At 40.1% G+C, this 13,009-nt stretch overlaps 1 protein-coding gene across 5 annotated transcripts in view; it reads left to right on the forward strand.

The window, feature by feature from the left end:
• LOC307016864 (gamma-aminobutyric acid receptor subunit rho-1-like) overlaps positions 1-13,009 on the forward strand; it is a 141,972-nt gene that overhangs the window by 835 nt on the left and 128,128 nt on the right. The window lies entirely within an intron of this gene.

Here is a 13,009-nt window from a genome sequence, read left to right on the forward strand (position 1 = left end):
TAAACTAGCAGCAGTATTTTAACATCTATTCTGTGACACACAGGAATTCAGTGTTAAGACTTCAGAACAGGAGTGATGTGATCCACTTTCTTCGTGTTAGTGAGGACTCGAGCAGCGGCGTTCTGAATCAGCTGCAGCTTTCTAATATATTTTTTAGTGAGACCTGTTAAGACACCCTTACAGTAGTCCAGTCTACTGAAGATAAAAGCGAGAACAAGTTTTTCCAAATCCTGCTGTGACATTAGTCTTTTAATCCTAGATATGTTCTTTAGGTGATAGTAAGCTGATTTAGTAACTGTTTTAATGTGACTGTTGAAACTCAGGTCAGATTCCATGACTACACCTAGATTTCTGGCTCTGTTGTTTTGAACATCGCAGACTGAAGCTCAGCGCTAACTTTTATACGTTCTGCCTTGGCTCCAAAAACCATTACCTCAGTTTTGTTGTGGCTCCTCCCTGTGCTCATCCGAGTCTGGGAGTCCGGGGATGTGAGGACAGTGCGAGGACACAGGGAGGCTGCTTCACTTCGTAAAGGAAATGGCGGTCAATATTAACAACACAGGAGCTAAAACGCTTAATAACCTTCATTACGTGTTAGAGAAAGAACATAAGAAAGTTTGACAAAGATGAGGCTGTTAAACGGGCAGCGGATCCGCTGTGTGTAGAAAGAGAGAGAGAGACGCTGAGCTGCACCGTGCAGCGAACAGCTGATACGGAGCATAGAGAGAGAGAGCTGCGGTCCGCGGGGCTCGGCCTCGCCTCCTGTCCTCACAACTCTTATCAATCCCGGGAACGGACAATCGTCATTTGTTCCTACTCGGAACCGAGTTTTCTTCCCAACTCTGCCACTGTGCTACACTTCCCGCCCCTCCCCGCCCCGCCCCCGTCTAACTGTACAGAAAGCGGCGAGATGGATTTCCTTAGGAATCGAAAAGCAGAACCGAAACTAACATTTCTAAACAAACAATGGCGGACACTTACAATTTGCGAATGAGTCCTGCCTTTTGTAAACTGAATTTATCAATAATTTGTCAATAAATCAGGGCGAAAAACTTCACTTGTCCACCGGACAAGTCAATTGAAATATCTACTTGTCCGATATTGTAAATAAAATGTCCCGGACGGTGGGACGTGTACTTTTTTGCACACTGTCATATAATACTGAGTTAAAGCATATCGGTATATCATTTAGGTGTCTATATTAACAATACACTTAAACCATGCAACGCATAAACTAACTCATAAAACGCCCCGTTACCGATAGGGATCTCAAATTACAGTGGGTAATATTAAAGTTGGTTATTTTAAAACCTTAATAAGTATACACGTATACACCGCACCTATTGTCAACAACTATCGTAAGGGCTACGCCAAATACAGTAGCTGTATGATTAATGCTGGTGTTACCACAGGTCAAAAAGTGTAATAAGCTAATTACAACATGCCCGTTAATCTAATAATTGTATAACAATCGGACAATCGGATGTACATATTTACACATGGCTGTTGACAATTATTAAAATGACAGTTAACGTTTATTTAAAATAGGAACATTAGCGTTAGCAATGCTGGCGATGCTAACTAATTTGATGTAGACTGACTGACTGAAGTTGCCGTATACCGTCATGTAAAAGTTGACGGCAAAATATTCAAATGACATCGAGTGACGGTTGTAAAATTGGGTTTTATGACTGTCAAACAGGGAAAAAGTAACATTTAGTGTTCTGTTGGTACTTACTCTGGATATCTCAGATGCGCTTCGCGAGGACTGCGACAAGTCCACTGTCAATCAAAAGCGTGAGGGGGCGGGTTCGGAGAGAAGCCGTGCCGTGAGTGGCTCTGTCCATTGTGATGCCGTGACGTGATTGGCTCCGTCCATTGTGAACTCGCGTCGTGATTGGTTTAGGTCCAATCTCACAATGGACAGCGAGTATCATGATTGGGTGATAGATTGGATTTTTAACAGACTGTCCTGCAGCGCCACACGCCTCCTCAACATCAGAACAGTTATTTAAATTCAAGAAAGGACTCAACTGTTGAAAAACAACTTTTTCAATGATTTTACCTATAAATGGCAGGTTTGATATGGGCCTGTAATTGTTCATTACTGAAGCGTCTAGATCAGGGGTGCCCAACCTTTTTTGAACTGAGAGCTACTTTTAAAGTTGCCAGTCTGCCGAGAGCTACCAGTCCAAATAGAGAGGTGTAGCCATTACTGACAGCCTACTACCAGGTAAATACACACTTCTACTAAAACTTACCTTTGTACGATGAATACTTCATAAAATACTGCAGATCCTTTATCTTACCTCTTTCTAATCTACACACATACAAGTATTCAACTGAAGCTACACAACAGTGTTGTTGATACAGAGTTGGAGTTTATTCACACGTCACATACTACAGTGGGTAATGTTTTCAAGAAACATTGAACAGTGCTGCCACATATGACACAGGGAAAAAAGAAAAGACTCTGAACCCTTTCTTTGCCATTATATAAAAATAGTGTTGCTATAAAAGTATAAATTAGGCTTACTAATAAGACGACTCAGATCTGAAGCTACACAGGAATCTGCTGCCAAAGTGCAATAAAAAAGACAGAATTAAAAGAATCAAACCCTTTTTTTGTTGCATTTTTGTAGAGTATAAAAAGAAATGCCTTTGAAATAAGATGCAAGCAACACTAGTTTCTTAACCTGAATTGATAATAGACTATAATCAATTTAAGTTTGCATTCTTATACCATTTTGTCCAATAATTATAATGAATAAGTTCAAACAAACCAAAACTTACAGCGGATTAATAACGGTATCTAACTTGAGTTTTTATTATATCAAAAACCTGTTGAAATGCTACTGTTATTTTTACTGTCCCTAAAAAGCGCGTCGGCAGCCTCCAGGAATGCTTCTTTCACAACTTTGCCGTCTTTGAAAGACTTCATGTTTTTCGCAAGAACTTGACTGACACGATAAGATGCTATGGTAGCAGCCTTGCTCTTGTTGTTGGGCTTGGTGGAAATGGACTGCTGTGCATTTAGCTGTCCTTTCAGGTCCCTCCCCTTTTGGGAGCGTAGGGCAGAATTAGGAGGGAATTCCGTCTCGTAGCGTTTGTGCACTGTTTTGAAATGCCGCTCCTAAATTACACTTCTTCGATAAAGCCACGCTCGCATTGCAGATGAGACAGATGGACATTGAATTGGAATAGATACAAAAATAATCATTCTCCCACTCGGAGTGAAAATTATATATTTTGGGCTTTTTTGCTTCAGCCATAATTGCCGTCTTCTTGTGTGTGTGCGGACTGTCACTCCTGTGTTGACACCTATGGTTGACAAGGACAACGTCAGCGAAATAGTGCCCACTGCCCACCAGCCACGCCCCGACACATGGGGTCACGTCGGCCAATCACAAAGCTTTGATGCTTTCAAGTGCATTATTCTGGCACAGGAAGATTATGTTATAGGACATTAACGATAAAACAGAATATTGTTGTTCTATTTTTAGACACATCTTGCGATCGACTGGGAATCTCCCCTCGATCGCGATCGACTGGTTGGGCACCCCTGGTCTAGATTATTATTTTTTAAGATCGGTTAATGACTGCAGTTTTTAGGGCCTATGTAAAAACACCTGAGTGAAGAGACTAGTTTACTATATGAAGTAGATCTGAGGCCATGCACTGAAAAACATTTTTGAAAAAGCCTGTTGGTATAATATCAAGACAGCAGGAGGAGGATTTTAGATGTTGTATAATGTCCTCTAGGTCCTTATCATTAATCAGATGGAATTGTGTAATGGTGTTTCAATTGATTTTAAGTGGACACAGAGACAACACATTTTCTGTACCTGATACAGAGGCACTGAAGAAGGACATTTGACACAGCGGCATTCCGCAAAGAAGAACAAATGAAATAAAAGAAAACGACAATATTCATCTGAACAAGATAAATTATTTATTGTTATTACCACGTCATTTCCCGATTGTTTGACTTTTAGTGGGTTAAGTACATTATTAGAATAAGTCAGAAATAGATTTCATTTCCGTTTGACAGCTTTCTTACTGGAGAAATATTTACTGTTAATGTATGCAATCATTTATGGCATTCATCATTTATATCTAATTCTTGACTGTGAATGTCTTTCATTTGATGTAAACTTTGAAATGTATCAGTCTGGCCAAACTTTTCTCTGTTGAGATTTCTGGAAAAGGGAAATGTGTTCCATTAAACGGTTGATTCAAAACCAAAATCTGAAAGGTCTTCACCAGCTTTGGAATTTCTCTGCAAGGGCCATATAACGATGCACTGTTGATATACTTTTTCCCACACTTCCGATTTTGCAACCTGCACCTATGGCGAACAGTCTGCAGCTTTTACATTAACCTTCTAGCGTCCCATTCTCCGAGGGCTTCCTACCTGGCACTCACTCCCACTCCCCTTTGTGATGGACATTACTGTTGTCGGGCCCTACTGACAATTATTAACACTTCGATTTTTAAAACTCCTTAAATAAAGATAATTACTGTTGGATGCTTATGATATGGATTCTCAGTGTTCAAGTGATTGACTTGAGAATGTTTGTATTGACTTGAGACATTATCATATACATATGTGTTATTCATACACCATTTTTAAAGATATACTTTTTTCAACACAACCATTTACCAAATTACACCACTTTACCCTGCTGAAATCCAAGGGCCTTTACTTGCCTGGACACTGGAGGAAAACAGTTGATCATCTGCAAAAAACATCAATGCTAATCGGTATTTAACAGTGTTCAATGCTTGTTAAATATTGTGTATTTATATAATGTTTAATCAATGAGTGTTTATTAATGTGACAACAATCAAGCAACAATTTGTAAATGTGTGTTTTGTTTTTATTTGTATTTCAGCTTTACAATGACTATAGAAAAAAAGATAAACTGCCTAAACTGACATGTTGTCTGTTAATTGAAGATACATACCATGTCCGTCTTCCCTTCCTGGTTAAAAAATGTATTTGCAATATGACTAGTTTATGTAAATAACCCAATTTGTTTTATTTGAACCTGAAAAGGAGATGGCATTGTTTTTGTTACTTTCATTGCAATTGTAGACATGTCTTAACGTAACTTCCTGTTTTATATACAACCATCTTTCGGAGGGATATGCTACAGTTTATATACACAACACATTTATTTTTATTTTATTAAAAAAAGTTTATATAATAAAATATCGATACTTGGCATCCGTGTATCGATACAATATCGCCACGCAAGGTATCGCGATACTATGCTGTATCGATTATTTCCCCCACCCCTAATATATATAACAACGGTTAATTCACATAAGAAGTGGGTGTTGCCACTTTGATGTCACTCATTAGTTTGTGCTTACAATTACATTTCATAAATTAAAAACACACTAAGGGTTAAAGTTCTAAGACAAAAACATGGAGAATACCAAGACCAGACATTACCTTGATAGCTAGAATCACAACATAGCTCAATGGGAACTTGATTTATAAAAAGAATATTAGGCGGTATTGAAGAAGACTTAGCGAGTTGGTTTATAAACTCAAGATGAAAATGTTTACTAAAGTAATGAATCAAGATAGAGTTGGGATCATTTCTCATAGACTTCTACACAAAATGTGGCTTATTTCTCTAACAATATTTACAGGCTTAGCAGTACATTTTTGTGTCTACTTTTATTTATGTTTTTGTCTGGATATCCATCTCAAATTCCCACGATGGACAGATTACAGAAAGTCTAATTAAGTAGTGCTCTCCTGACAGGTTTCATCCTATACAGTTTATGGTTTCATCTCAAAATCATGCAGGACTTTTAAAGAAATCTTCGTCAACTAAAACCAAAAGGACCAGTTGGTGGATGTATCTCCTCAGAGGGGTGGCCCGAAAGCAGATCTAAAGGCTCTGTTCCTGATATACTCCTGGCATAGCTATCGGTATGCATTTAAATTCTTGGGAATAGTAGTCATTTTTCTAGCACTATTTGTTGCATTAGATCTGCAGAGATATTTTCATTCCAGGTATTTGCTAAAGAAAACCTTCATGTATGTTATGTTCACTTTAAAGGAGGAATTCAAGGAAACCACACCCAATACAAGCAATGTAATCTAATGGGGCTTTCACACCAACGCGGTTTCTTGTTCACACCGCAACGGAGCCGCCTCTAAGCTCCGAAACCCGGTGCTTTTCAAGCACCAAAGATTGTCAGTCTAGAAGCAAGAACTACATACGTCACGCTTACGTCGGAGGCAGGGGCAGGGGCGGGATCAACCTGAGCAATAACAGTTTATGGCGAGTACAGAAAATGAAAGTTGTAACAAGCAGTGGCGCTGACCAAAGTGACTAGAACGCAACCACAAGCTTATTAAAAAAAAAAAACTTTATAAAGTCAGGCAACACTAACCAGGCTTAGTGTGATTCTGTTTATTTGTACCTTACTTTGACCATCCGTTCGCTGTTATTGATCAGTGTGGAGAGCAGGCAGACGTTTTGTTTTGTATTATAGCAGCTATCGGAGGGTATCAATACATGGGCTGCACAGGTTGTCATGTCCGACTATCACAAGTAGAATCATAATGAAAAATGCGCTGGTAAAATGTGCCGGCTTATGCCACAATAGGATAACAACAAGTAGTCAAGAGTCAGTTTAGCTTCGGTTGCTATGCTAACATCACCCATTTTATACCAGAGAAACTTTCATAACAGCGTTGTGATGCCAAACAGCGGGCAGCACTGCAGCGGTCAGTAAATGCCGCTGAAACACATGAATAAATAATGAACCACGGCACTCTGGAGAAAAGTACAAGGGTTGAGAAATAGTTATTTAATTTAATCTGGCTTCGTATGATTAAAAGCAATACGATCATCGACCCAGCGCCGTTAGGGAGAAAATCAGCGACGTAAACGGTGACGTCATGACACGGCAGCACCAGTCGGGCTCTGGGCGTTGTGAACAAAACGGGGGCTGATTGGCTGACAAGAAAAAATGGTTCCGAACCAGAAAAGCTCTAGCACGGAGCTAGAACGGGAACCGCGTTGTTGTGAAAGGGGCATTATACCAATATAATATGTGTCTGGCAGTGGCTCGGTCAGTAGGGGCTTGGACTGTGAGCCGTAGGGTCTCCAGTTCAAGTCCCTGAACAGACCAAAATATGGAGTGTGCCCTTGAGCAAATCACCGGACATCCCCCTTCCCCCCCACTCCCATTGCTCCCCGGGCACTGTATAATAGCTGCCCACTGCTCCTAGTACTAGACTCCTGGTACTAGGATGGGTTAAAAGCAGAGGCCAAATGTCACTGTGTGTGCTGTGTGCTCTGCATGTGTGACCAATAAAGAGGGTTTCATCCCTCCGATTCTATCCATCTCTATTTTTTGTCCTGCCCGTTTGAATCTGTATGTAGCCCATTTATTCCCTAGTTTAATCAGGGAAGGGCCCTGAGTTCGTTAACTCAATAAATCTAATTTACAATGAAGAATACATAAGGTAATGTTGTCTTATTTCTCTAAAATGATCCTGTTTATATTTTACCAATGTACCCTTTGTGTTATCTTGAGTCCCTTTAAGCACCTTTAAGCACTGTAACTTTGCTACTATTAGATTATGTCTACACTGAACAATTTAACTGAGTGACATAAGAAAGGTATATTTAAATGTGTTGAGCACAATGACACTTACCTTAAACACATTAGTTTAAATACCTCTATTGATATAAATCACCAAATATCACACTGGAATCAGTTTTAGAAATAGAGATCTCAATTATTTTACTGTATACTTGTGAACAAACAGGAAATACACAGTCAGAATGTACCTTCAATAATGTCTGATTAATAATCCCTTTAACTGGAAATTATTAATCATATCAAAATATTATAAGGTCACCTTTGAATACAATTTCACACTTAACTCAGTGGGCCCACACTCACTCAACACACACAAGCCTGTGTTCCGGATTAACTTGTTTCCTGATCAACTTGTTTCCCGATCAACTCGTTTCAGTGGGGTGCGTGGCTTTCGACTGAAATACACATTTCGATCGCTTTCTTCTGTCGTTTACATACATCTTTTGGTATATTTGGCTTCTTAGGGACACGGTGATGCACATCCAGTACCAGTGTGTGAGGTTGTGATTACGATGGCGATATCCGGACGCGAACAGCGAGGACTACAACAAGACAAACGAGTTGCGCGAATAAATCATTTAAACCAGCTATTGTTGCCAGACTTATTACGGAATATCGTTGTTAATGTCGAAGTCCATCTGTGTATACCTTCAGACAGCCTGCAAGTGAAGCACACCGTGTTTACAGTTTGAAAGCAGCGTGGAGAAGTCTTCATCTAAACTGTGATCCTCCCAGGGAACTGGGACCCGCCCACGTTAAAATGTGACCCGCCCAGGTTAAATTGTGTTACGATTTCTGTGGCTATCTACCAGCGATCATGTTTAATATGAAAGACTACCCACACATGTATCCCTTATAAAAACGGTATTGTGCAGCACTCATCCAGATAACATGTGACTGTTACCTCGTTTTGCAAAGATAGCAGCAGCAATGTCATTTGGGATATTTAGACTTTAAAATGCTGCTTGGTCATGAGAGTTGGTGTCGGCAAACAATATTACGAATCCTCTATTCAAACATAATATTCAATGTGCATCGACATGAAAATAACAAAAAAGTTCATGCTGGACTCAAACCCGAGTCCCAACAGTAAAAATCAATCATGCCCTGCGCGTTATGAGTGCGCCACGAATCATCACATCCTAATAAATCACCACAGCTCATTTTGTCACATTAACATTGTCAACAAGTTCTAGAAAAATGCAACCCGACCATCTTTTATAATGTGAGCGAATGTATGTACACTTTCAGCCATATAATATACATATTATAGTAGGCATTTGATTTGCTTAGAAATAGTATACTGACTGAGGTCTGTATCAAGCCTCATTAAGACCCACAGAGATCAGATATCCTAGTTTATCAGCCTGCGAGCCCACATTATGTTGTGATAAGTGTTAATTTTACATGTAAATGTCTTTTAGTGCAAACATTAACTTCCAAAATGCAAATCAGGCCATGTGTTTCGTGATATTTGCCATGCAACATTATGCTGTACAATATAATATTTTGCCTCTATCTATCTCTCTATATCTGTATCTCGCTATCTATCTATCTGTCTCTATCTCTCTCTATCTGTATCTCTGTATCTCTCTGTCTCTCGCTATCTCCTCACTAACCTCATAACATGGCGAAATGTTAATCCAATTTATATAGACTGGACCCATGCGCGAATTAATTAATTAATTAAGTCTGTACACCTGTTGTTCAATTGTATGTTTCACTAACAGACCGTATGAAAGTATAAACGGGTATAAAATCGACTCAACATCATATTAATAATAATATATGATACAAATATAAGACTGACAACAATAATAGTTTGTAAAGGATTTATTGACGTGAATGTTTTGAACAGTGAACACTTAACAAAGAAATTGTAACAGTTAAACCTGGGCGGGTCACAGTTTAATCTAGGCGGGTCACATTTTAACCTGGGCGGGTCCCAGTGCCCTGGGAGGATCGGTTTAACACAGATGAAGACTTCTCCATTCAACACGTCTTAACAGATCACCAGAGAACAATAAATCAAGTCGCTGTGTTGATGCCTGTTACATCACATTACATTGCATTTAGCTGACGCTTTTATCCAAAGCGATTTACAATAAGTATTCACTGTTCAAAACATTCACATCAATAAATCCTTTACTAACTATTATTGTTGTCAGTCTTACATTTGTATCATATATTATTATCAATATGATGTCGGGTTGCATTTTTCTAGAACTTGTTGACAATGTTAATGTAAGCAAATGAGCTGTGGTGATTCATTAGGACGTGATGATTCGTGGCGCACTCATAACACGCAGGGCATGATTGATTTTTACTGTTGGGACTCGGGTTTGAGTCCAGCATGAACTTTTTTGTTATTTTCATGTCGATGCACATTGAATATTATGTTTGAATAGAGGATTCGTAATATTGTTTGCCGACACCAACATTCATGACCAAGCAGCATTTTAAAGTCTAAATATCCCCAATGACATTGCTGCTGCTATCTTTGCAAAATGAGGTAACAGTCACATGTTATCTGGATGAGTGCTGCACAATACCGGGATACATGTGTGGGTAGTCTTTCATATTAAACATGATCGCTGGTAGATAGCCACAGAAATCGTAACACAATTTAACCTGGGCGGGTCACATTTTAACGTGGGCGGGTCCCAGTTCCCTGGGAGGATCACAGTTTAACACAGATGAAGACTTCTCCACGCTGCTTTCAAACTGTGAGTAAACACTGTGTGCTTCACTTGGAGGCTGTCTGAAGGTATACACAGATGGACTTGGACGTTAACAACGATATTCCGTAATAAGTCTGGCAACAATAGCTGGTTTAAATGATTTATTCGAGCAACTCGTTTGTCTTGTTGTAGTCCTCGCTGTTCGCGTCCGGATATCGCCATCGTAATCACAACCTCACACACTGGTACTGGATGTGCATCACCGTGTTCCTAAGAAGCCAAATATACCAAAAGATGTATGTAAACGACAGAAGAAAGCGATCGAAATGTGTATTTCAGTCGAAAGCCACGCACCCCACTGAATCGAGTTGATCGGGAAACAAGTTGATCGGGAAACAAGTTAATCCGGAACACCGGCAAATAAAATGGAATAAAACCCCTCACGTTTCAGGCCTGATGTGATGCTTGAGAGCGTTGAAAGTCCAAACTATTTGTCTTCTTCACTCAAATGAGCAATAAAACCAGAGCGATACCTTCAACTCCAAACTGCAGCTGTACCGATCCCTGAGTCTCAGATGGCGATCAATGGTGGCGGGAAGGTGTCCAGCGACGGCGTGCTCTCTGGTATTGTCCAAAACTCCTCACTGTCCCCAACTTGCAGCAAAACTGATAAAGGTTTTCAGGGTTTTCATGCCGAAAAACCCAGAACTGAAGCCAATAACGCCAGCTGAGTTAGCTATAACGTGGCTAAGAGTCCATTCACTGTATTAATGAATGCAAACACTCAGTTGCTAACTAGCTAATACACACGTGGATAACTCTGGGACAAACTTGGAGTAGAAAGGTAATCAGTTCCTTGCAGACAGCGTGTAGAAAATAATCCAGATGAAGACTGTCGAGTTGATAATGCACACTCCCTCTCCCGCCTTCACTTCCTCCCAACTTCAACCCTTGACTTTCAAAATAAAACATAACATTTATAATTATACATTTTAGTCTTTTTAAAATATGTATTACTCTTTCCCTTTTTAAACCGTTGTGAAATATCTTTTAATCGTTATCTTTGCATGAACTAGATATTTTAACAACACTTATAACTAAATGACATATTTATGATCTTTTATTAATTTCACTGTAAGGGTTATTTTCAACCTGGTTAAACACTCCCCCGTCTAAATGTCTGGTGTCCTCAACAGACCTAATGTATATGTAGAGTGTGTTTTTTTTTACAGGCGTTCTCTAACTTTTTCCAATCTTTATTGTTACACCTCTGTGTACAATAGTAATAGGTTCATCTCTTGCTTTTCCTGGTTTATAGGTAAGTCTTACTACTGGCTTCAATAATCTTTTTGGCCTTGTTTGCCTTGGAGTCACAACTGTGTTTGGACGGCTAGACTGTTGTCTGTCATCTTCTTCACTTGAATCACTTGACTGCGGGCCTGAATCAGTCTCAGGGGCAGTATCCGGATCTTGGTCTTCCAGAGGAGAATTCTCTGTCTCTGGGCAGCTGTCTTTCTCAGGGATGCAGACTCCTGGCTGCTCTGCCCGGTCCGTATTGTTCTCTTCCTGTCTTTGAATGATCTTTTCCAGATATGTTCTGTATGGTCTGTGTGGCCAGTCACACTCAAGATCAGAAGACTCAGTTGACATTTCACCCTCTAATTGTATTGGTTGATCTGTTGTGGCTCTCTTATGTATTTTATGACCATTTGCTCGAGTTGCTGGTCTGGTCAGCACATCTTCTGTGTTGTTGATAGCTGGAATCCTCACAAGGTCTCCAATCGGCAACAGATTGTCTCTGTGTAATGTTTTCAGCTTCCCTTTCCCACTCTGAGGTTTCAGCTTATAGACAGGCAGGTTTGGCATCTTCTCTGCTACAACCAGTGCTTGAATTGGGCCGGTACTCACCGGTACGCAGTACCGGCACTTCTGATTTTTACCCATGTGGTACCGGCACTTCTTACTGAGTACCGGCAAGGTGCCGGTACTCAGTAAAATGCCGGTACTCAGCCGCCGGCAATATACGTATATATTGTAAACGCAACGCAGCGCAAATGTGGGTCTGACTCTGCCTCACAGAGGGTGACTGGCTGTCTACATGACGTGGCCTGCCGACATTGCCACTTTCTTACAGATCATATACTAAAGCCCTCGATTGGTCTCTGTGTGTCATTCAAGCTCGGGAGGGTGTGTGTTGGTGTATGTGTGGCGCGCGCGAGCAAGAAAGCGCGCGCACCGGTTACGTGTATTGTTGTTAGCATCTGGTGCTAGCTAGCTGCGCTAACGAACAACAAGGTGGAGGGAGAGTCATTTGCTGTCAGACTGAGAGGCTGATAACTACAGCTCTGGTGAGGTAAATTACTCTCTGAGTCTTTAGATAGTTAACTTAGTTTAAGTTATCTCAGTGGGTCTCAAACGGTTCGGTCACCATTTATGTAAACACATATTTCCATTTGAGGGGGTAGTGATTCGTAAAATATGCATGAATAATACAAACAAAATGTTAACTAGGTGAAAAAAGGTAAGATAAACTTGTTGAGAGCTAAAACTAGTCTTTGCTGTTGCCTCGAAGAGGAGCAGGGGGGAGAGGAGGGAGACAGGAGAGGCCGATTCAGGAGCCCAGACACACTCACAACTATAAATGAACCAAAAACAAATAAATAAACAAGTTTCAATGTTTTTTCATATTG

The sequence above is a fragment of the Notothenia rossii genome (genome assembly GCF_949606895.1).
Source record: "Notothenia rossii genome assembly, chromosome: 8".
Lineage (NCBI taxonomy): Eukaryota > Metazoa > Chordata > Actinopteri > Perciformes > Nototheniidae > Notothenia > Notothenia rossii.